General features: G+C 46.0%; 1 protein-coding gene across 1 annotated transcript in view; it reads right to left on the bottom strand.

Moving 5' to 3' along the window:
- LOC147703391 (uncharacterized) overlaps positions 1-25,448 on the bottom strand; it is a 9,287,842-nt gene that overhangs the window by 615,760 nt on the left and 8,646,634 nt on the right. The gene's annotated exons all lie outside the window — the stretch shown is intronic.

The raw sequence follows: 25,448 nt of genomic DNA, 5'->3' as shown, positions 1-25,448 counted from the left end.
GATGTTGTAGGGCGCCTTTAAACCAGAACTGATGCTCTTGGTAAGTTAGTGGAATTTCAATGTCCTCGTAAGGAACGTATTCCTCTGTAGGTTCCTCTACTTTGTAGTAGTGGAACTTGTGTGTCCCTCCATCTGCTGGAGGAAAGTGTATCCATGAATAGAATACCTCTGTTTGCCGATATTCATGTTCCTCTATTACAAAGATTACCTCACCACCTCTTGATAATACTCCATTATTTATGAGTTTGTAAGTTATAGTAATTCTTACATTTACCGGGATGATTAGAACATCCGGGTCATTTTGTAGTGCTCTATTATCTAAAGCTTCCTGAGCTGCTGCTGCAGCTCTAGTCAATTCCTCGTCACTATCTGTCATTATTTTGACTGAAAGGTTGCAGAGCAAGGTTCAAGGAAACAAAGATTAGGTGCACAATATTTTGGAACACTGTATCCTTTAACGTTGAACAAACCAAAAACTAATACATACGGTTTTTGTCCTACTTAGTTTTGGCACATATTATCCTTTTACCCTCTCCAGACGTCTATTGGAGTATTTTACGGGAAAAAGGGGTCTGTGTGAAAAGCACGACTGAGTTACTCTAGTATCTAGCGTTAAATTATCGCCTTACCAAACGTTGGGCACCATGTAGTGTACTTCCTATATTCCCAATAGGCTCTGCGCATTGGAATAACATATAGTTTAGACGTAGGACTGAGGTCGACTAGGTCTCTATCGAATATATTAGACTTAATTGTGAGTGCCAGCAAGCTCAGAGGTCACTAGAAACTTCCTCGAATTCACAAGAAGGGATTAGTTTCTGACAACCGCATAAACATGACAACTTTGTTTCCCAAGAATAAGAAATCAATCTCTAGAGTTGCGGAAACTATAGATAGCTATTTTACTCAGTCAATCGTGCATGCTTCGTTTCACCAGAAGTGCAGAGAAAAAGAGAGACGGGCGTTTTCAATAAAAGGGTTTTTATTGAACAGTCTTCTTTCTCAAGCATAAGAAATGAATTGCTACAATCGCATTACTTAGCATGAAGTAAAGTGCGTACAGTAAAAAGAGTATTACAAAATAATATTGTAATAGCATGATATGGTTTCTAAGCCATAAAACACCTGAAATACATATAATACATACAGTGATAAAATAATGACCAAAAGTACTCAACTGGTGCTTCTAAGATACGCCTACCCCAGTGTACCTAACCTAAGTCTAGTAGGAGGGAAGACGTAAGTGAGGAGTAGCTTAAGTTTAGTATTTCTCTGCCGAGAATCTATCCAAGAATTCTCTAAGGGTCTATTCAGCTCCGTACCTTGGTTTAGAATGACGGAGGTAGTGTATCTCTTTCTCAATACTCGATTTCCCAGCAACCGGCATGGGTAGCCTGGAAACACTGGAGCTGAATTTCTCGGCAGGAGAAAAGACAGAGTCTCTCAGTGCATCTGCTGGAGGGTCGGCTTCCTTCGGCACTTGCTGCTGCAGGGCGTCGGGCAAGTAGATAGTCGATCTGATCCAAACCACAGTGTGTTTGTCTGGGCAAATGTAGGCATATTTATACCTTGAAGGTGCCGAGTTTGACGTATGATTGGACTTAATAACGTCATCAAAGACTCAGTTCTTTGAAAACCCAATGATTTCCTAGATAAATTAGTATTCAGTCAAGGAGAAGTCCCTAGCTGCTGAAGCCGGGTTTCTCTAAGAAATCGTTGTGGATTCTCGGCACTTAGTGGAAGTAGCCATGCCGTATTTGGGCTGCATAGGCTCAGTCTAAATATGGGTATGATTTCTATGCCTATATAATGATCGAGCGATTTATACCTATATATGGACATGAATCGGGAAAATTACACTAGGGTCCTAGATTCGTACATAACAGTACACTACTTCAAGACTTAGCCTGAAGGCTGCTCTTCATAGCTACCACTAGGATAGCTTTAAATAAAGGTTGTCTTTAAACCTATATCATCAATAAGGGTTGTTTGGACTGGTGCAAGGTGCCCACTATATAGTGGACAGCATATGCCCGGACAACTTCTCACATCCAGGACAGGAACTCTGCGTGCTAACTCAGTGGTTCATTTTTTCTCTGGTGGAATGAGCCCAGAAGCCTTCAGGAGGTTATTTCTTGGCCAATGCGTAGAGAATTGTGATGCAGAGCATGACCCATTTGGAGATGGTCCAATTCTCAACCGCTCTACCTTTCTTTGCACCAACATTCTGCACAAAAAGTTGGTAATCCACCCAGAACTCTTGTGTGTGGTGAAGATAGAACAACAATGTTCTTCTTTTGTTTGGAAAGTGGAAACATTCCTCTTCTTTAGAGGGATATGGAGGAGCAAAAAAGGTAGGCAAGGTAATCGATTGGCCTACATGAGATGGGTTGACTACTTTCTGCAGGAAGGAGGCCCTTGTGCAAAGCACCAGTTTGTCAGGATGGACAAAGAGGTAAGGCAGCTTAAATGATAAGGCATGTTTGCCTCAGCTGTTTTCAAAGTCAGAAGCCTATGGGGACAGTTGTGGAGAGGCTTAAAAGTAGCACACATCAAAAATGTTAAGAACAGATTAAGGTCCCCTTGAGGAATGATAAATGGCAAAGGAAGAAAAAGGTGAAAAAGACCCTTAAGAAACCTATGTACAATAGAGGACTTGAACAAGGATGGTTGATCAAGCAGCCGTAAGAAGGGTAAAAGAGCATACAGATAGCCCTTAAGGGTGCCCAGAACAGAGCCCTGCTAGGCAAGGGAAAGAATGAAGACAAGACTTCAGAAAGAGGATCAATAGATTTTTATGCACATCATGCTGCAAATGTTTTACAAGGGCAAGCGTATACCGTCTTGGTGGAGGGACATCTGGCTGCTAGAATAACATGACAGACCATGAGAGGAAGGCCGAAAGCTGTCAACTGCTGCCACTCAATCTCCATGCAAGAAGGTGAAGAGTTGGCAGATTTGGGTGGAGAACCTTTCCCTGCTGCTGCACAGAAGATTCTCCCAAAGGTGCAGTCTGGATACCAGACTCTCCCTGCCCCAACCGGAGCCAGAAGGATGACTTGGGCCAGGTTATTCCTGATTTTCTTGAGAACTCTGGGCAGGTGTAGTATGGGTGGAAATTCGTACAGGAGGCCTGAGCTCCACTCTAGATAAAAAGCATTCACGAGCAACAACTGCCTTGGAAACTCCAGCACACATAACTGCTGATATTGCTTATTCTCAGCAGAGGCGACCAGATCTAATCATGGACTCCCCACTGCTTAAATAGAGCCTGCACCACTTACGGATACAGATGTCATGCCATGTAGGTGATCCTCTAGACATCAGAGGCAGAGCTAGTGCCCTGGCTTTCAGAGAGCCCACCAGATATTAAACCACCAGGGATATGGCCTGTTGTTCCAGCCATGTCTAGAGGTGCAGAGCCTCTTGACAAAGGGTCCACACCCCCAACCACCCTGTTTGTTGTAGTACCTTGTAGCGGTGCTGTTGCCCTTGAATGCTTGCACTAGCTTTTCCTTGATGATAGAAATGACATTTGGATTGTTCAGCACTCCAGCATGTTGATGTGGAGTCTGGATTATGCCGGAGACCAGAGTCCTCTGATCTCCTCCTCTCCCAGATTGCTGCCCCATCCAAGGAGTGACGCATCTGTAACTACTATCAGGTCAGGTTGGGGAAGGGAAAGGGGTCTGCCTCTGACCCAATTGTGGTTCATAAGCTAACACTGCAAATCTGTTGTTGTTCATTCCGATATCTGGACAATGTCGGAAAGATTCCCCTGATGCTGCACTCACTGGAACTTGAGGTCCCACTGCATAGTGCGTATATACCATCAGGCATGGTTCACCAGCAAGATGCAGGAGGGCTTGAGGCCCAGCAGCTTCAGAGTCAGTGTCACCGAAACCCAGGCTAGAGATTAAAATATAGGTATCATATCCTGAATATCCTGGACTCGCTGCTCAGGAGGAAAAGCTAGAAAGTGCACTGTGTTCAGAACAGCTCAGATAAAAGGGATCCTCTAGGAGGGGATCATGTGTGACTTTGGAATGTTGGTAGTGAACCCCAGAGAGTGAAGGAGGTTTGCCATAGTCTGAAGGTGGGAAATGACAGCCTGGGGCAGGTCGACCTTCAACAGTCAGTCACTGAGATAGGGGAAGACCGGAACCCCAGATCTTCACAGATAAGCAGCTCCACGCCATCACCTTGGTGAACACTAGAGGGGTGCTGGGAAGGCCGAAAGTGGGCACGGTGGACTAAAATGCTCATGGCCTACTGTAAACCACAGATAGCACCAGTGGGCAGGCAGGATGGGAATGTGGAAGCAGGCGACCTGCAAGTCCAAAGCTACCATCTAGTCTCCTGAGTCCAGATTAGGCAAGACCTGAGCCAATGTGAGAATTTTGAATTTCTTCTTCTTAGGAAGAAATTAAGGGCTTGGAGATCTAGAATAGGATGAAGGCCTATAGGGGGAATAGCAACCACAGTCTACTTCTGGCACTGGAACACTCTCTATGGCTCCCTTGACAAAGAGATCGGTGACTTTCTCATGGAGAATGGACAGATGAACCTCCATCTGCCGGTCATGTGATAGCATGGAGGGATGGGTAGTCTCAAAGGGAGGGTTTAGCCCCTTAGGACAATCAGAGAAACCCACCTGATGTTATGGACTTCAAGTTGGGCAGTTGATGGTAAATCCTGCCAATAACTGGATGCCCATGTGGTAAAGGGGCAGATTAGGAAGGTTTGGAGGCTGCAGCTTCCAGGGGGATGGTGGACTGACCAGACTGCTTGCTACCTGACCCACGAGGTCTGTGGTTACCACTCCCTTGGCCATGCAGTGCCTGGTGAGCATGAGCCGGCCAGTGGCGTGAGGGAATTGGCATGGCTGGAAGCCCCTTTTGTAGCCACAGAAGAAGCAAAAAGCAGATTTGGGGTGACTTAGGGCAGCATAAAGGCCCAAGCACTTGGCTGCAGCCTGAGAGTTCTTAAAGCGCTCAAATGCCTAATCTGCCTTGCCTCCCAAGAGATGAATGCCATCAAAGCTCATAAGGGAAGCCTGGGCATCCCCAGAAAAGACAGTCATCCTCAACTAGGCGTGGCACCTCAGGTCCACCGTCAATAAAACCGCTCTGCCTAGTGAGTCTGTCAGGTCGAGCCCACATCGTATTGTGAACTTTGCTGAATCTCTCCCATCAACCTGAGAGAGCTCGACTCGGGCCTCCTCTGGGACCTGTGGCAGCACCTGTGTAATCGTGGCCCACAGAGTGTGAGAGTAACGATCCAAAAGGAATGCGGTATTTACAGACCGCAATGATAGGCCGTCAGAAGAAAACATCTTCGTCACCAATCTTTTGGATTCCCTGTCTGAGAGAGCAGCAGGGAACACACTATGGGACGTTGAGGCGTGGACCACTAAGCTCTCTGGGACGTTGGGTGAGGAATTTTGGATCCGAAGTGGCTGGGCAGTGGTGTCAGCGATGGTCCTATTCACAGGAACCATTGTGTTGGAATTGGACCAAGTCCCCAAAAGGGCATCTGTAAGGGCGCCATTGAATGGGAGTAAGGATTCAGATGAGGAAACTTTTGGGTGTAACACCTCTTTCAAGATGTTAGTCTTGACTGCCACCGTGGGAAACTGAGGGTCAAGGATTTCAGCTTACTTCTGCACAACCACTGCATATGAGGCTCTTTTCTCCATAGCCACAGTAGGGAAAGAAAGCATACCGGTATCAGGAAAAGTATCCAAAGCACAGGCTTCACCCAGTACCTCACATCAATCCATAGGACTGTGATTCTGTAGGGTCCAGTGACCCCTCCCATTCTTCCTAGAGGCCTGGTTCTAGGTAACAGGGCTCAGGCTCTGATCTAGGAGGCAAGGCTCCTGATGGTGTCAGGTGACTCCCATCCAGCAGTGTGTCCGAGTTGGGGATCAAAATGGGGATGGCGCCGCCAGTGGGTCCCAGTAGTGTCGCCATCGGGGCCGGGGGAAGGTCAAGATGGTATGACTAGTGCCAGTCCGGATCCAAGAATGGATCCCTGGGGCCCACAAGAGCCAGAGCCACTGGAATGGGACCAGATGGGGCACCTCTGACTCAGCGGGGTCCAAAGGCATGCCGAAAGGGGTTGGGCCACCCAAAGAGGACACGCATGACCTCATAGAATTCTTTCAGTTGAGATGGGGTTGCTCCAGCTCCCAGAAAGTTGGGGAGGCACAGAGTCAGATCCGGCTCCAAGGAACCAGGCATTGAATGCTGATACTCTCTCATCACGTGTGCCGACAGACAAGGAGAAGTCAAAGACCACTTTGGCTTCTTTCTCTTGTGCCTTGACTTACTCAAGTGTCCCGAGGACTTGGAGCAAGATGAAGATAACTTTGGGCTCTGTGACCAGTCTCATGAACTTCCTTTTGGCCTGGACCTCAATTTACACAGAGTCGCATACCGGCCCACCATAAACTTTGGAGACTACACCTTCAAAGCTTTTGGAATCATGACGTGGGAGAACGACTTAAGGTCGTGGTCTTGCTCCAAACACCAGAGGTAGACAAGGTGTGATCCGGGTACATCATAGAAATCGGCTGATGACAGGCTCCACAGTGCTTGAATTCCCGTCTTCCTAGATGACATACTCCTAACACACAAGGAAAAAACCCTCAAAAACTCTCAACAAAATGTTGACAAAATCCAGTCAAATAGTGACTAAGGGGTAGCTCTTCTCCGGATCAGCGCTGGCGTGAAAAGAAAAGAATTATAGAGGTGCCTATAGAGGTACTGCAACATAATTTCTGGCTGGAATGACGATGACAATGCACGCGGAGCAAATCAATGCCACCTACCAGTGCACGGGGTACTGCTAACGCCTGGGGAAATTCAAAGGTAAGGAATCTGCAGCTAGAGGTCTCTATCAGAAGAACAAGTTACTTACTTTCGGTAACACTCTTTTTGGTGGATACTCTAATAGCAGATTCCTCAACTATGAATATAGGTGCTGCACTGGATCTGGAATACTCAAGAGCAGTACTCCTGCGCACTGTTAAATGGCATTGTGCTGCTCCACATCAATGCCATTTTATTCCTGAAGCGATGAACAGAGCTGCATATGAGCGTCACTCATGCACGCTGACGTCAGTTCCTTTCAAAGGATTGTCTGTGACCTTAGACGCAGAGCCCATGAGCAAACTGGCATGACCAGAATGCAGCTCTTTAGATTGAGACATTTTGAGATGGAAAAAATCGATTTCTTAGAGCAGAGAAGAGGGTGATGAGGAATCTGTGGTTAGGAAGAGTATTCACCAGAAAGAGCAAATTCTCAAAGTAAGTAACTTGTTTTCTGATGGATACTTCTACCTGCAGATTTGTTACCTTGAGAATAGATATCAAAGCAGTACCTCCCGAGGACATGAGTCAGTGGAATGACTTAAATCAAAAAACCTGAAGGACCAATAGCTTGAAATGACATTCGGATGGACCTGACTGTCAAGGCAATAATTCTTTATGAGCATGTGCACTGAAGCGTGACAGGTGTCCAGAGCAGGAAATCCAAATGCCAGCACAGTAGTACCAGCCTAAGTTCGAGTGGAATGATGCCTTAATCCTTTAGGTGGCTGCTTCCTAGCTAATTCATATCAGACTCCAATGCAGAGGACTATCCATCTAGATATGAATAATTTGCTTTTTTTTTGCTTCTGGGAAGCCCACAAAGAATTGATCATCCAACTGATGGTATTTGGTATATTCATTGTAAAAACAGATTACTCTCCTGGGATCCAAACTAGAGAGTCTCTCTTCCTGTTTCTGGGGGTCAATTGAGGCAAAGAAGGTCAGAAGGGTGATATATTGACCAACAGAAAAAAGTGTTTCTGATTTAGGCAGGAATGCAGCTCGAGTCCTCAACACGAATGTGAGGAAAGGGAGGAATATGGAGTAGCTGTACAACCTCACCGTGTAATATACTCAAAAACCTGTATTGGGTACAGGAAGCCTAGTTCGCAAAACCTTAGCTCAACAATGGGTAGCTGTGGCTTTGGCTTTGAGCAATCAGGCTTTATCAAAGGAGCTAGTGCAAAGCAATTAGAAGTATCAAAATAGTTCAACAAGATGCAAACACGACACGAAAAAAATAGTTTCAGAAAAGGGGGTGGTGATGGACAGAGTATCTGAATTAAGCAGAACACTCCTACCCAGTCACAGATGAGGGCTTGATCCATCACCGTTTTTTAGCTCAATGCACCATCCCAGCTCAGAACCTGGCTACATGCAAATTAGTCTGTCCCTGGCCCAGTGCATCATGGGAACAGGGCAGACCAAACTACCAAGCCAATTCTTTTACTAGAAAGGAAACAAGCCTCCGGGGACCGGTTTCTGGCATTACAGCCGTCTTCGGCCCGGCTTGCTTGAATCCTGATGGTGCAGTGAGCAAGGGACTCATGTCTGAGCATACCCTTCCACGCTTATGGTGGACAAAACGATTCAGAAAAGGGGGTGGTGATGGACAGACTATCTGAATTAAGCAGAACACTCCTACCCAGTCAACAGATCAGGGCTTGATCCATCAAAGTTTTTTAGCTCACTGCACCATCCCAGCTCAGAACCTGGCTACATGCAAATTAGTCTGTCCATAGCCCAGTGCATCATGGGAACAGGGCAGACCAAACTACCAAGCCAATTCTTTTACTGGAAAGGAAACAAGCTTGCGGTGACCGGTTTCTGGCATTACAGCCGTCTTTGTCCCGGCTTGCTTGAATCCTGATGGTGCAGTGAGCAAGGGACTCATGTCTGAGCATACCCTTCCACGCTTATGGTGGACAAAACGATTCAGAAAAGGGGGTGGTGATGGACAGAGTATCTGAATTAAGCAGAACACTCCTACCCAGTCAACAGATCAGGGCTTGATCCATCACCGTTTTTTAGCTTACTGCACCATCCCAGCTCAGAACCTGGCTACATGCAAATTAGTCTGTCCCTGGCCCAGTGCATCATGGGAACAGGGCAGACCAAACTACCAAGCCAATTCTTTTACTGGAAAGGAAACAAGCTTCCGGGGACCGATTTCTGGCATTACAGCCGTTTTCGGCCCGGCTTGCTTGAATCCTGATGGTGCAGTGAGCAAGGGACTCATGTCTGAGCATACCCTTCCACGCTTACGGTGGACAATATGATTCAGAAAAAGGGGGTGGTGATGTACAGAGTATCTGAATTAAGCAGAACACTAGTACTCAGTCAAAAGATCAGGGCTTGATCCATCACCGTATTTTTAGCTCACTGCACCATCCCAGCTCAGAACCTGGCTACATGCAAATTAGTCTGTCCCTGGCCCAGTGCATCATGGGAACAGGGCAGACCAAACTACCAAGCCAATTCTTTTACTGGAAAGGAAACAAGCTTCCGGGGACCGGTTTCTGGCATTACAGCCGTCTTCGGCCCGGCTTGCTTGAATCCTGATGGTGCAGTGAGCAAGGGACTCATGTCTGAGCATACCCTTCCACCCTTATGGTAGACAAAATGATTCAGAAAAGGGGGTGGTGATGGACAGAGTATCTGAATTAAGCAGAACACTCCTACCAAGTCAACAGATCAGGGCTTGATCCATCACCGTTTTTTAGCTCACTGCACCATCCCAGCTCAGAACCTGGCTACATGCAAATTAGTCTGTCCCTGGCCCAGTGCATCATGGGAAGAGGGCAGACCAAACTACCAAGCCAATTCTTTTACTGGAAAGGTAACAAGCTTCCGGGGACCGGTTTCTGGCATTACAGCCGTTTTCGTCCCGGCTTGCTTGACTCCTGATGGTGTAGTGAGCAAGGGACTCATGTCTGAGCATACCCTTCCACGCTTATGGTGGACAAAACGATTCAGAAAAGGGGGTGGTGATGGACAGAGTATCTGAATTAAGCAGAACACTCCTACCCAGTCAACAGATCAGGGCTTGATCCATCACCGTTTTTTAGCTCACTGCACCATCCCAGCTCAGAACCTGGCTACATGCAAATTAGTCTGTCCCTGGCCCAGTGCATCATGGGAACATGGCAGACCAAACTACCAAGCCAATACTTTTACTGGAAAGGAAACAAGCTTCCGGGGACCGGTTTCTGGCATTACAGCCGTCTTCGGCCCGGCTTGCTTGAATCCTGATGGTGCAGTGAGCAAGGGACTCATGTCTGAGCATACCCTTCCACGCTTATGGTGGACAAAACGATTCAGAAAAGGGGGTGGTGATGGACAGAGTATCTGAATTAAGCAGAACACTCCTACCCAGTCAACAGATCAAGGCTTGCTCCATCACCGTTTTTTAGCTCACTGCACCATCCCAGCTCAGAACCTGGCTACATGCAAATTACTCTGTCCCCGGCCCAGTGCATCATGGGAACAGGGCAGACCAAACTACCAAGCCAATTCTTTTACTGGAAAGGAAACAAGCTTCCGGGGACCAGTTTCTGGCATTACAGCCGTCTTCGGCCTGGCTTGCTTGAATCCTGATGGTGCAGTGAGCAAGGGACTCATGTCTGAGCATACCCTTCCACGCTTATGGTGGACAAAACGATTCAAAAAAGGGGGTGGTGATGGACAGAGTATCTGAATTAAGCAGAACACTCCTACCCAGTTAACAGATCAGGGCTTGATCCATCACCGTTTTTTAGCTCACTGCACCATCCCAGCTCAGAACCTGGCTACATGCAATTTAGTCTGTCCCTGGCCCAGTGCATCATGGGAACAGGGCAGACCAAACTACCAAGCCAATTCTTTTACTGGAAAGGAAACAAGCTTCCGGGGACCGGTTTCTGGCATTACAGCCGTCTTCGACCCGGCTTGCTTGAATCCTGATGGTGCAGTGAGCAAGGGACTCATGTCTGAGCTTACCCTTCCACGCTTATGGTGGACAAAACGATTCAGAAAAGGGGGTGGTGATGGACAGAGTATCTGAATTAAGCAGAACACTCCTACCCAGTCAACAGATCAGGGCTTGATCCATCACCGTTTTTTAGCTCACTGCACCATCCCAGCTCAGAACCTGGCTACATGCAAATTAGTCTGTCCCTGGCCCAGTGCATCATGGGAACAGGGCAGACCAAACTACCAAGCCAATTCTTTTACTGGAAAGGAAACAAGCTTCCGGGGACCGGTTTCTGGCATTACAGCCGTCTTCGGCCCCGCTTGCTTGAATCCTGATGGTGCAGTGAGCAAGGGACTCATGTCTGAGCATACCCTTCCACGCTTATGGTGGACAAAACGATTCAGAAAAGGGGGTGGTGATGGACAGAGTATCTGAATTAAGCAGAACACTCCTACCCAGTCAGCAGATCAGGGCTTGATCCATCACCATTTTTTAGCTCACTGCACCATCCCAGCTCAGAACCAGGCTACATGCAAATTAGTCTGTCCCTGGCCCAGTGCATCATGGGAACAGGGCAGACCAAACTACCAAGCCAATACTTTTACTGGAAAGGAAACAAGCTTCCGGGGACCAGTTTCTTGCATTACAGCCGTCTTCGGCCCGGCTTTCTTGAATCCTGATGGTGCAGTGAGCAAGGGACTCATGTCTGAGCATACCCTTCCACGCTTATGGTGGACAAAACTATTCAGAAAAAGGGGGTGGTGATGGACAGAGTATCTGAATTAAGCAGAACACTCCTACCCAGTCAACAGATCAGGGCTTGATCCATCACCGTTTTTTAGCTCACTGCACCATCCCAGCTCAGAACCTGGCTACATGCAAATTAGTCTGTCCCTGGCCCAGTGCATCATGGGAACAGGGCAGACCAAACTACCAAGCGAATTATTTTACTGGAAAAGAAACAAGCTTCCGGGGACCGGTTTCTGGCATTACAGCCGTCTTCGGCCCGGCTTGCTTGAAGCCTGATGGTGCAGTGAGCAAGGGACTCATGTCTGAGCATACCCTTCCACGCTTATGGTGGACAAAACGATTCAGAAAAGGGGGTGGTGATGGACAGAGTATCTGAATTAAGCAGAACGCTCCTACCCAGTCAACAGATGAGGGCTTGATCCATCACCGTTTTTTAGCTCACCGCACCATCCCAGCTCAGAACCTGGCTACATGCAAATTAGTCTGTCCCTGGCCCAGTGCATCATGGGAACAGGGCAGACCAAACTACCAAGCCAATTCTTTTACTGGAAAGGAAACAAGCTTCCGGGGACCGGTGTCTGGCATTACAGCCGTTTTCGGCCCTGCTTGCTTGAATCTTGATGGCGCAGTGAGCAAGGGACTCATGTCTGAGCATACCCTTCCTCGCTTATGGTGGACAAAACGATTCAGAAAAGGCCACCAATTCATAAAAATAGCTCTTATTTGTTATGAATTTTTAGACACCAAAGTTAATAAAAGTCACTGAATCGTCCAGAGATATAAATTATTAGGCGCATAATAAATCAATACTTTTCATACAAGTCACAAACAAGCACTGACAACTACCACGGTTAGAAAATGTTTGTAAAGTTACTGACATATTCTCTTTATTGTATGATTACTTAAAATCCTTTACAAAAGCAGTACAAGTAAATACACATTAGTAAAGGTAAAGGTAAAATAGATAAAACTCTAAAAGGGGGGTTTAAAATGCAAAGATGCTACAATGTACCAGTACATAAGTAACTTGGTGCAAAAAAAGGTGCATTTAGAATTAAAACAGATGAAGGATTTGACATGCAGAGGGTATACAAATCTACTTCACCACGGAGGGCTCAGTCTATTGGATATCCTGTTACTAGTAATAGTTAGTTCAGACAGTAATAGTATTAAAAATTTGCTGCTGAGCAAATGCAAGTGCTGGTGATCCATGAATCGTAAGTTATTTAACTGTCAATTTTCTGGCCGATTGTGAAGTCATTCCAGCAGCCGCATAAAACTTCCCAATATGTGCAAGCTCCATCCAGACTATAGTGGAGTAAATGTGCCTTAAGGCCTCCTTGCATGTTCTTACGCTGTTTTGAATGAACATGGATCTTAAGTACAAACGCCTTGGGGACAGCTAAGCTGGGAAACAGCAGATGACATGTTCCGCAGATTCTATGAGGTATTGACACAATCAACATCCAGTCCCTCTTGACAACCAGTTTTTCCAGTGGGCTCTATAAGATTGTATTGGCAAAGTTAAGAGCCTCATCATCATGACATTTTTTAGGGCTTGCATTCCAAGTCCTGCTTTTAGGTAGGGCTGGCATGCAGTGGTTTCATATGAGATAATAAGACCTTCTGCACCCTGAACAGGTCTGATCTGTTCAAGGTCTTGTTGCCTTGAGATGTTCTTGCCACACTTTTTTAGCAGGTTCTGTTGACTAAGCTTTGTTAATGATATGTCTGTTAAGAGATCCGCTGGTAGTCCCAATGTTTTTTTGGCCATCAAGAAGTACCCCACCCAGTGACTGTTCTTGTCTGTAAAGACCACCTGTAGCGCTGCCCTAACCAGGACCGGTTTGGAGACCCTTGCCATATACTCTTAAGTGCATTATGAACCTCGCAGTTAAATGCTAACTGTGGTTTGGCTTTATCAAAACATGTTGAGTAAGGTGTCATACATTTTGGAATACTACCCCCTCGCCAGTTCTGGTGACGGGGGTAGCATTCCACCCTTCTAGAGGGAGAAGACATGTTGTTCCTACTAATCCCGGTTAAAGTTAACCAGAGCCTCAGCATCACAAAAATGGTTGCTGCTGCCACAGACAAAGTCTGCCTCCTGCTGCTGGGAGTCCTTCCAACGAGGGAGGCTTGGACAATAGGTTTCCTGTCTTGGGAGGTGCTAGCACCAAACCAGACAGGCTCTTGTGTATTAGGGCAGGGCGGGACCTAGCAGGTAATCCAGCCCCTAGATTTGGTATATAGGTAGGAGCTGAGTCCCAAGACTTTAGATTAATCCTGACTGAAACTCTAAAATGAAACTCTGGACCTTCGACGATCTACGTGAAAGAAGACGACTGAAGAATCTCCCTTGTGGTCAAGGAGTGACCACCCTGCACAAGCAGGCACCATCCAACGATCAACAGCTTGCTTTGTCGACGCTCCTGCCGGAGCCCGAGCACAGAGCCTGACAAGAACCAGACTTCCAGACATCCAACAGCCTGATCCACAGTCCCAGTAGAGCTGAGACCCTTGGAGGCGATGAGAGACGTGGGACCGGCCATCTTGAAAAGTCTGCGACTTGCTAATTGTGCAGCACCCGAGGCACCCTCGAAGCTGTGCATTGGGGATTGAGAAGCCCCAGCCCGAGCATTATCTGCACCGAAGATCAGCCCTGCATCCTCCATGAGTTCTGCGTGGGGCCCTTCTGCATTTTCCTTCTCAACTGATCTGCCCGGTCACTTGCCCATTGGCTAGTGGCCATCTTGGCGATGATCCTTTGAATTTACACTGCTGGTCTGGTTGCTCCAGACTGGCCCTTGCTCCCCTCAAAAGAAGCAGCCCCTCAGACTTTGCTGGTCTGAGTAAGAAGCCAACTTTGTATCCTGCGTGGGTTGCTTTTGCCAAGGCTTGTTGACTCCAATCCTGAAGCCGACAGCAAGAGCCTTCGTGGAATAGTCCGTGCCTGACTCCTGGTCATCGTCGACGGTTCTAGGTCCACGTGGCTGCAGAGACAAGCTTCATGACATCACCGGATTGCTTCGCGACATCGCCTGGTTCCTTCCTGGTTCCTTCCTGGTCACTGGCTAGTGACCCAGACTCTGTCCCCTCTGCTTTCAGGTCCTCTTCATCTTCGATCCACCCTTGGATCCACCCGGACACTTCTCTCCTGGCCGCCTGCAGCATCTTTATTCCAGGCTCCATAGGATTCGACGACGAAACCCGGCACACTTTGACACCTATGCACCCGCTTCCTGTGGGTGAGGTAACGCGAGTACTTCGGTGCTCCTGTGGGTATTGACTATCCAACTGCCTAGGTTTCAAGTAACTTTTCCCGAGTCCAGCCAGAACTGCCCTAAAAGAACTAGTTTCCATCTTTTACGTTCCCATTCATTCTCTATGGTGACCTGCGTGTGTGTTTAGAACTGCACACGCCTCCCGTGGGTCTCCTGCTTCCTAACTCTTGGTAGTACAGCGTAGCCCCAACGATTCCCTAGGCCCTAGGCCTATTCACTTTTTGTGTGGTGGTCCTTATACCACTATTTTAGTATATGGTTTAGCATGCCCCTAGGGCCCTACTGTATTTTGTGCAACTTATTGTATTTTAATTAAATATCGTGTATTGTGCTTGTGCCTCTGACCTCATAAAGAGTTCAGAGGGTTTGTCTAGTAATAAATAACATATATATTTTATATATATCCTGTGTAGTGTCCTTTCATTTGGTATTAAAGGGGTTACATATGGTAAAACAGCTTTTCTTCATATGCCCTCTTGAGTTTAGCGTAAGACGGCTTTGTACATGCTACCACTAGGATAACTGGTCTATAAGGTTGACTTTACAACCATCACCAAAAGGGTTGTTTGGACTGGTGCAAGGTGCTCACTAGAATAGTGAACATCATATACCAGGCCAACTTCTCACACTTTTGCCTCCATTGTTTTAACCTGCAGTACTGGTCTGCAGGTGTCTGCAAATTGTACTCCCAGGCAGGTGTACTTGTTGGTCGTGGCTACCCTTAGAAGGCCTAGCTGCCATACCAATGATAGTTTTTTGGTGCATTAGCTATGAGTTTATTTTTCATGTTGTAGTTGTGTAGCGTCTTTAATGCCCTTTTCATGCTTGATCCATTAAAACAAGATCATCCGCATACTGCATGATTGGCAATCTGAGGTGGCCCAATTTTGGAGGAAAGATGTTAGTTTTTAAAAGTGCCTCTCCCAGGTCTGCGGTGTATAAGTTGAACAGGGTGTGGGCGATCACACAGCCCTGTTTTAGCCCCCTGTTCATGGAGATCTTGGCAGTTCCACATGTGCTAGTGAGATTAACACACACCCAGGTGCCAGTGTAGAGTGATAAAATGGCCGCGAGGAGTTTACCTCTGTATATCCCACTTAGCAAATTTTGCCCATGGATGTTTTGATCGGCTCCATCGAAGGCGGCACTGTAATCCACAAAACAAGCATATAACAGAGGGGTGGTGCCCCAGTTGCCTTAGTTGCCAGGTATGAAAGGGCGATGGTGATGTCCATGGTCGACTAGTTCGTCCAAAAGCCGGTCTCGTATTGTGGGATTATATGCTTTTTTGTAATCAAAGACTCAAGCTCTTTCAAGAGCACTTTAGCAAATGCCTTCCCTTCCAAGTCCAGTAATGCAATCAATCTATAATTCCCCGGGTCGGAGGCGTCCCCCTTTTTGTGAATGGTTTGTAGAATGGAGCCTTTTCATGAATCTGGTACTGCAGAAATGTTATAACAATGATTGAATAAGCCCTGAATGTGGGGTGCCCAGTAATCACAATCATCCCTAAAAATGTGCCCAGGCAGCCCATTGGGCACTGGCGCCCCATCCTTCCTGATTCCCTGAAGGATAGTTTGAATTTCTCTTTCTGTTTGGAAAGGATCCACCATGTTACTCTCTTCATATTGGTTGTCTTCTACATCCACAATACTTGGCGTAGTTGATTTTTGGACAACATAAAGGCTGGTTGTGTGAGCAGTCCATTTGTTGTCAGGTACGGCATTGTGGGTGTGGTGGCCGCCATTTAGACCATTGACATGGCTCCGAAATTCATTACTTTTATTGGGTGCTAATAGCGCATATATATTCCTCAATTTTTCCTCTATGCTAGCTTGTTTCAATTGCCAAACAATTGTTTTGTGCATTTTTCTAGCTGACTTTAGTAGTGTTTCAGTCCGAATGGAGGTTTGTAAAGTTGTGTCTGACTACTCCAGCCCACTTTGAGTGACCACCTCCAGCAGGGAGCGAGTCACAGGGGCCAATGAGACTTGCTTGGAAGGACAGTTACCTTATAGTCAGACCAGTCCACAGTCCAATTCCAGGCTCCATAGGCGAATAGCCATAGACATCAATTGAATGGTCCCAATGTAAAAGTTACTTACCTTCTGTAACGTTATACATGGTAGAGACACAACCTAGCTGCAGATTCATTAACTTTTGAATTCTCCCACCAAGGTGCAAGTCTGAATCTGGAAATGATTCAGCAGTACCTCTGCGTGCGGCGGGACGGCATTGTACGGCTCCGTGATGACGTCGACTTCGGTCATGACGTCAGTGGAACCCTATAAATCCCCTCTGGCGCGCAGCCACCAGTTTCCTCTGTGAAAACTTCTGCGCCAGAACGCGGAGCCACTATAGAAACTGTTTGTCGAAGCAGTGTGCAAAAAAGATAAAACATCTTTGAGACATTAATAAAGAAGAAACATCAAATGGTATGTTATTACCAGACATGGTTTTTAAAGAAAACCTCAAAAGAAACAAAGAAATCAGGGCTACGTGTAACCCTGTGCTCTGGTGAATAACCCTCATGTAAGGGAAGAAAACCTTTCAATCTATAGTTCATTCATCAATAGTAATGAATGGCATGGTAATAGCAAAACAAAACCTATAAAAACAACACCAAGCTCTTTGTTGAATCACACCATTACGTGACATATTGATAGTTCCAATACAAAGTATGATGATATCAAACAAAGACTTGCAAGAAACAAATGAAGGAGTATTACCCGATGAGTGGGATGAAGGCTTTCCAAACGTGGAATCAGTGTTCCTTGTTAAAAAAAACCTCACTCACCACCTAGTGGTGACTTGCTTCATCATCGGGGTCCACCCAAGCGGCCTAGCGACCATAGCCGAGCAGTGGACGGTAGACGTAGGTGAGCAGCCTCTCTCCATGACAGCCAACTAATATGTTATACATCGTGAAGCACCTACCCCCTGCCCGTTGAAGCCTAACAGGAGAACTCCTCTAGTTTTACTGACACCCTACATTTTTAGGAGTGTCTTCCCATTGGAATACTTTTCCTCTGGATGACAAAGGATTTAGGACAGGGTGAGTCTTTTAGGGGACCCACACCTCCCACTTCCTTTCCTTGGTCCTGATGAATACCGGGGATCACCCCTAATGGTAGAAACATGTTGACCAACACATAATTGAGATACGTAGGTCGTAACTCTCCTTCCAGTATCTCACCTTCATTTTAACATTGTCCAGTTGCTTTTTTATTAAAATCCTTGTATAAAGTAATAAACCAGGACAATTTTTAACACTCCAACTTTTTTTGTTTGCACCCACACTTCACAACCTGCTCCACTGCAACTCAGGTGTCGAAGCACACCCAGGTGACGCTAGGCCACTTGGGTGGACCCCGATGATGAAGCAAGTCACCACTAGGTGGTGAGTGAGTGTTTTTTTAACAAGGAACACTGATTCCACGTTTGGAAAGCCTTCATCCCACTCATCGGGTAATACTCCTTCATTTGTTTCTTGCAATTCATGACCTGGGGATCAGGAGTATTCCTCGTCCAGTGTCCACGGACACAATCCCTTACTCTCCATATATGTTTCTGGTATCAAACAAAGACTGTCAAAGAATGAACAAATAAATCAATACTGCCCCCTGGTGTCTAATCCAGTGTGAAAGAGAAAATACCCACTACCCTACCGACCACACACATTTGAAAATGGATGGTATGGCAACTTCTAAGCAAAACCTATGTGGCCAGGCCAAGTTGTCTGTTAAGTACCAACATAAGTTGAGATAGTGATTACCGGTATATAAAACCAGTACTGAAGAAGGGAATAATCCTTAACTCATAGGTCATTCGCAGAGTGGGGAGGATGGGCAGGGAGTTAATGAATCTGGTGCTAAACTGTGTCTCTACCAGATATTACATTACTCAAGGTAAGTAACTTTTACATTAGATAGAGACATCAAGCAGCAGATTCCTTAACTTTTGAATTAAATACCATTGCTATACCCCCTGGAAGTGGGTCTGCAAACTAATCCTACCAAAGTTCACAAAGAGAACCAATTGATCATAACTAGCAACCGACCAAATGTATGTAGAATTAGCAAAACAAGAGCTTGGCTCTTAATAGAATCCATGATCACTGTCACAGAACATTTAAATAAAAAACAACTCTGCAGGCCCCAGAGAATCAGTCCTTTGAGGAAATAGGGGAAAAATCCTAAATAACTATTTGTCAGTTATCAGACATTATCCTCTATCCCCGAAGATGAAAGAGAACTTGTTGGCCAAAAGGCCCGAGTGCAAAACAAAAGTCATGTAATCTGCATCATTCCAACAATAAAGAGATATCAGAGAAAACTTGACCTGATAAAATTCAAAGAAGGACACTCAGAACTTATTCCATTATAACGAGATGAATGAACACCAAAACAAAGATGAACAGTAATACTTCCATGGTATAAAGAGGTTTGTTTGAATAAAACGACCACTTGAAGTTTACATAATGTACTGTAAACAAACTAAGATAACACCAAAGAGATTTGAATCTAATATCGATGTTCATCAAGTATGCCAGTTGTAATAAATTTTGCCACAAAGATGTATTATATGGACATGTTCATAATATATATACAATGGTGTCACTATAGACTCCGAGTGGCCTGACAACTCATAGAATTTCGCTAGCCAATATTTGCTGCTGGACCACCAGTATCTACAAAGCTTGCTCCCTCATGACCTTCAGTGTCATAGTCTGACAGTCTGACCATAACTCTGACCCGTCGGCACCCTCAAAGTACCAAGACAAAAGAGAAAAGAGAAGCAACCACAAGTAACATTAAAACCTCTTTCTATACTTTTTTTTTCTTTTCAAAACGACAACCAAATATGTATATTGCAAAAGGGAACACACTTATTAATGCAGTACCAATACATAACATTAGGAAAAATCCAAACATTAAAAGGAAATCATACATAAAATGAATCCTTGTCAGCAACAAGTGCATGCAACAACACTTGTGATATGTAACGAAATTTGATCTTAAGTCCGTTTCAAGAAGCAACAGCCATGATTTCTCAAGGACTGTGAACTACAGAGAAAATAGACACATATCCCAAGAGGACAGGTAAAATATAACTTCCCAACAGATGCAAAAAGCATTCTAGGAGAATAACATGAAAAGCTTCCTATAAAGCCCAAAATCTCTTACCATGAACTCGATGACCGAAACCAGGTAAGAAATCTGCAGCTAGAAGTCTCCATCAGATTGTTTCCAATAGTACTTATCACACATCATAAGATACAGAGTTCACCTAGTCATGCTCCAAGTTTGAACAAATGAATTATCTATCACCTCCCACAGAGGAAAAGGCCACTAACTCGGGTCTTCCATAGAACAAACCATGAACTCTGAATTTATGCGCAAACTCTTCAAAAATTGAAACCCTTGTCATAAATATACAGTCTGCTCAGAAACAGAAAACAACCTGCACCATAAAAAGCATAACCGAAGGGACCTTTATGAAGGATGAACCACAAGAGCATGTATCCAAAAGAATGCAGTGCATAGGGTCTGAATCCACCAGTGCCATAATAAATCTGCACACCACTAGAATATTGAGGACATACTAGGCTGATTACGCTAACGAGTAAAGACCACAATGTCCCTTTATACAAGACTTACCACTGGCATACCAATATGTCTCTATGAGAGACAATGAAAGGTTAAAACCACACATATTTTAGCATACCGAACTGTTTCAAAGAAGCTTGTGACAGAAAATCTTCAATACAAGAAGATATATCTCTTGACAATAACCTCTTGAGCACAAAGCTCATCCTCAGAGGCTAAGAGACAAAGGGTAACCTCCCTCTGTCATCTAAATCAATACTAACTTAAAGCAGGGAAAATAATGCTGAGAATAAAACATCTGCCCTCGCAGGAACTCAAGTGGTCAAAGCAACAATAAATATGTAGCATGCCCTAACAAAGCTTACCCTTTTATAAAGAAATAGTTTATATCTCAAGCAGAAAGAAAAGTTTCATAAAAAACAGAAAATGAAAAAAATGATGACTCTGAAGACCTCTATCTATCACTGAAGCATATTAACGCGGCATTAGCTTGACTCCCAAAAAGATGGGTGCCATCAAATGGCATGTTGACCGAAGTCGACTGGACAGGCTCTGAGAAACCTGAAGTTTTCAACCAAGCATGATGCCTTAATGCCACTGCCTATGCCATGACTACGACCAACAGAGTCCGTAGTGTCCATACAACACCTTATGGTAAGCCTACTCACCTGCTAACCGTCTCTGTGGACCTTTGCACTGAAGTAAGGGACAAGTTTAAATCTGTAAGCACATTCCTTAGCATGTTTGCAAAGTAGGTACTGGCCTCCATAACAAGGCCAGGGGGAGAATGCAACCCTGAAGCTGGTGAAGAATCCAGGACACTAGTCTCCCCCAGAGCAGACAACCAGCTCCCTCCGTCTGAAGCACATTATTGTCAAGAATGGGCTGAAAGTGCCCTACCTCAATCAACACAGGCTGTCTTTCCACAACCACTTCCTGTGAATGAACTAAAACCTGCATATTCCCCTCAATTTGAATAGTCGGCTCCACATCCTACGTCATACGACGCCTACTCGGAGGAGGAGACACAACTTTGACCACCGCTGCCGACGTCAGAGTCAGCTGATCGAAGTACGGCATCGTAGGCTGAGATCCTGAAGGACTATGGACCTGTGCCAAAGTGGCACCAGTCGATGTCGACCAGCGGTGACCCTTCAACTCCAATGGTTCAACGGTCACAGACGACAAACCACCCGACGGTGCCCAACTCATCTCCTTGGGCCTAAAGGTGCTCCAGAGGGAGATGGAGTCCCAAGGATAAGGTGTAAGGAATTATAAAATTCCCTCTTCTGAGCAATCAATGGCCCGGTTCCTGGAAACACTGAGAGATGTGGTGCGGAGACGCGTACGGCCTTCTCAACCATCGAGCAGGAGGAGCTATGGGAGATGGAGTCTCCACGTGGTGAAGTCCAAGAATGCTGTGACTTTAACTGTCCCTTGCCTTTTGACTTCCCTGGATTACGACATCCTCCAGATCGGTTTCAGCTCCTAGATGGACCTTGTGAACGCTCTTCCTGGGACAATGAAGACCGAGGATGGGAAGCCTTCAAGGACTGTGACACGTACCGCCATCAACTTCAGATGCTGCTCCTTGAGTGGCTCAGCCTCAGTTTATGGCAGGAGCTACATTCCTCGACATTGTGGGTCTCGCCTAAATACAACATACAAATTGTATGTGGGTCAATCAATGACTTGTCCCCTACAAGACCCACAAGGTTTGAAGCCTGTAGACATAGACAAAGGCTCGCTGTTCCACCGACAACAAGGTATCAAGCAGGTCAAAAAAATGACCTGAGGAACCACTTGTCTGGATCAGCGTTACAGTGCGGAAAAGAAAAAAATTGACATCCATGTGCTGGAGGGGACTTATATGGCTCCACTGACATCATGACCGAAGTTGACATCATCACAGAGCCATACAACCCCATCCCCCGGTGTGCAGAGGTACTACTGAAAAATCTCCAGATCCAGATTGGTGCTTAGGGAGAATTCTAAAGTTAATGAATGTGCAGCTAGATGTCTCTATCAGAAGCAAGGGATACAGGATGCTGAAGATCCTAAAGGATGATGTGGATGCTGATGTGGTGACAGGGGTCTTTCTGGGGCCAACTCTTCGTCCACGAACACGGTGGGGTGATGTTGGCCACCAAAAACTAGTTGACACTTAACGACAGGTCTCCAATTAAAGCAAAACCAGCAGTTCCTTTTAAATGAGGTTAGTGTCAGTCATGGGTGAGAAGACCACTCAGAAGACTGCAGGTCCAGCAGACTCAGGTGCAACTTTTGAGCATCGAGACTCAGTCTCCTAGATGGCAATTCAGAGGTCAGTGATGATCAAGCAAATGTAGCTATAAACTAGCTAAGGCAGGCTTCTTCAGCATTTGTGGCCCTCAGCTGTAACAGGAAGTCAGCCAACTGACTCATGGAGTAACTTGTTCTTTCTGCTGTTCGGGGACAACCTTTCCTTGAGCAAGGCATCACAGGCACTGTCCACGCTTTGCTGGCCCAAGTATCAGCAGGTGCAGTCCAGTCTATAGTGCAGCCTCATTTTGTGGGGTCCAGGGAACAGCATGACATTCCTTCTTCAGTCCTCTTAACTCTACAGTGCAGACATGATTTGAGGTCTGGCTGCCAGGGGTCACATTTTTATGCTCACAACTTGTCCTCTGGGGTTGGGGTGACCTAGCCATTGGGCTACCAGGTCACCACCTGTCTGATTAAGACTTTCTGCAAAGTGTGGCATCTAGTTGTCCCAGAATGCAATAGTCTGCCCACTCCCATTATGGCAGAACCCCTTTCTCAGTATGTGGTAGCCCACACTAGAGGTGTTAAACCATTGGGAAAACTGGTTTTCAGTTGCTTCCCCATTTCTGCCCCTGACGCTTACCTGTTTACCAGAACAAAATAGCAGCCCCACTTGTGTGTGTCCACCATTTGTTCTTCATAGGCAGCTTCCCTTTTAAAGCTTGCCTTTTGGGCTCCTCCCCTATTTCGCCTTCCTGCAAGGAAGAGGAAACACCTCTTCCAAAGGCAGGCCCTCTGTGTTCCTTCTTGAGAGTTGTTCACACTTCTCCCCTGGAGTCAAGAAGGCTGTCTCGTCATGGCCACCAACCTTAAAAGGTCACTGGAACACTTTGGCAACAGAGTGGCACTTTTCTAACATTGCCATTTACTTAAAAATGTACATTAAATTTGAGTTGCGAATCAAGTTGGGTTTAATGTAGCAATTATTTTGATACCTGGAAGAACCAACTTGAGTTATTTATTTATTTATTTATTTCTTTCGAAGCTTGTAAAGCGCGCGGCTACCTCCGGCGGAGGTGTCCCGGCGCTAAGATTACCTGAGTGTCCCCAGAGAGAGTAACCAGGATCAAATCCAACTGAGAGAAATAAGAGATGCTGAAGAACTGTTACCGTTTAGTAAACAACCAGGTTTTAATTTTGCGTCGAAAGACTGGCTCGGATTCAGTGAACCTGAGGTCAAGAGGAAGGCTGTTCCAGAGCTTGGCAGCAGTAACCGTGAAAGTTCTACCGCCACTTCGAGAAAGCCTAAATCTTGGAACCATCAGTAGACGGAGACTGTTGGATCTCAGATGTCTAACTGAAGATGAAATCTTGAGGCGTTTTCTCAGATAGAGCGGGCCAATTCCATGAATTGCACGGAATGTCAGAGTCAGAATTTTAAAGTTGATGCGCCGGGCTATAGGGAGCCAGTGAAGCTCATCCCGGTAGGCTCTGACCGAGGTGCGGGCAGGAATATTACCAATGAGCCGAGCTGCGGCGTTCTGGACAATTTGCAGACGGTCAATTAGGTATTGGGGGGCACCTGCATAAAGACTGTTAGAATAGTCTAGATGAGTGGTGATAAGTGCCTGGACAACCGTTTTGCGGGATGATTGGGGGAGGTAGGGGAAAATCTTCCTGATCATGCACAATTTGGAAAAACAGGCCCCCGCAACTTTGTTGACTTGGGCGCTACCAGACAAGGTGTTGTCAAATGTGAAGCCAAGGTTGCGGGCAGCCTGTACTGGAGTGGGTGGAGGGTTCAAAACGGTAGGCCACCATAGATTTGCAGGGGGAGGAGATTTCTGGCTGAAGAAGAGAACCTCAGTTTTGTCGGTATTGAGGGCAAGGTGATTGGCTGACATCCAAGTGCAAATATTGCCAAGGCAGTTTCTAAAGTTGGAAAAGAGGGAGTCAGAGTGGTCTCTAAATGAAAAAACAAGCTGAGTGTCATCAGCATAAGAGACCACCCTGACACCCCAGGACTCTACTACCTTGGCAAGTGGGGCCACATAGGCATTAAACAATAAAGGGCTTAAGGCAGAACCCTGGGGCACTCCGCACAGGAGGGGTTTGTCCTCAGATTCAAATGGGTGCATCGTAACCCTCTGAGACCGACTGGACAGGAAAGATTTGGTCCAGGCCAGCACTGTTATCCGGTTCAGAAGTTAGCACAACTGAGATGTCTAATGCCGAATCTGCCTTCTCCCCAAAGAGGTAAGAGCCATTTAAATAGATATTCATTAAGGATGCCTGGACAACCCCTAAGAAGCCTGTAGACCTCAGTCAAACATGGCGCAAAAGCTCTACACTCATTCTAATTATTCCTCCAAAGTAATCAGTCTTGTCCAAGTCAGACAAGATAACAAATGTAGCCGCATCCAGTTCATACTGAACATTTTGAGCTAAAGATGCTCTCAAGTCATATGGGACTACAGGTAAGATTTGAGTGTCTATGTACTATACAGCATAGTTGGATTAGCCAAGAAGGTAGCTGATGTTCGCTGAGCGCAGAGCATGGCTGGCTGAAGAAAACTTGCCTTAACCACAAAGCTCTCTGGTGTTGGATGCTGAGCGAGAAATTCACGGTTGCATGGAGATGGTCGGCGGCGATGAAGACATGCTTGTTGACCGGGGGCACAGAACTTGATTTTGCCCACATGCCCGAGAGTGTGTCCAACAGGGGCTAAAT

Source organism: Lissotriton vulgaris, chromosome 7 (assembly GCF_964263255.1).
Source record: "Lissotriton vulgaris chromosome 7, aLisVul1.2, whole genome shotgun sequence".
In the NCBI taxonomy this organism is placed as follows: Eukaryota; Metazoa; Chordata; class Amphibia; order Caudata; family Salamandridae; genus Lissotriton; species Lissotriton vulgaris.
This window is presented reverse-complemented; position numbering and strand designations above follow the sequence as displayed.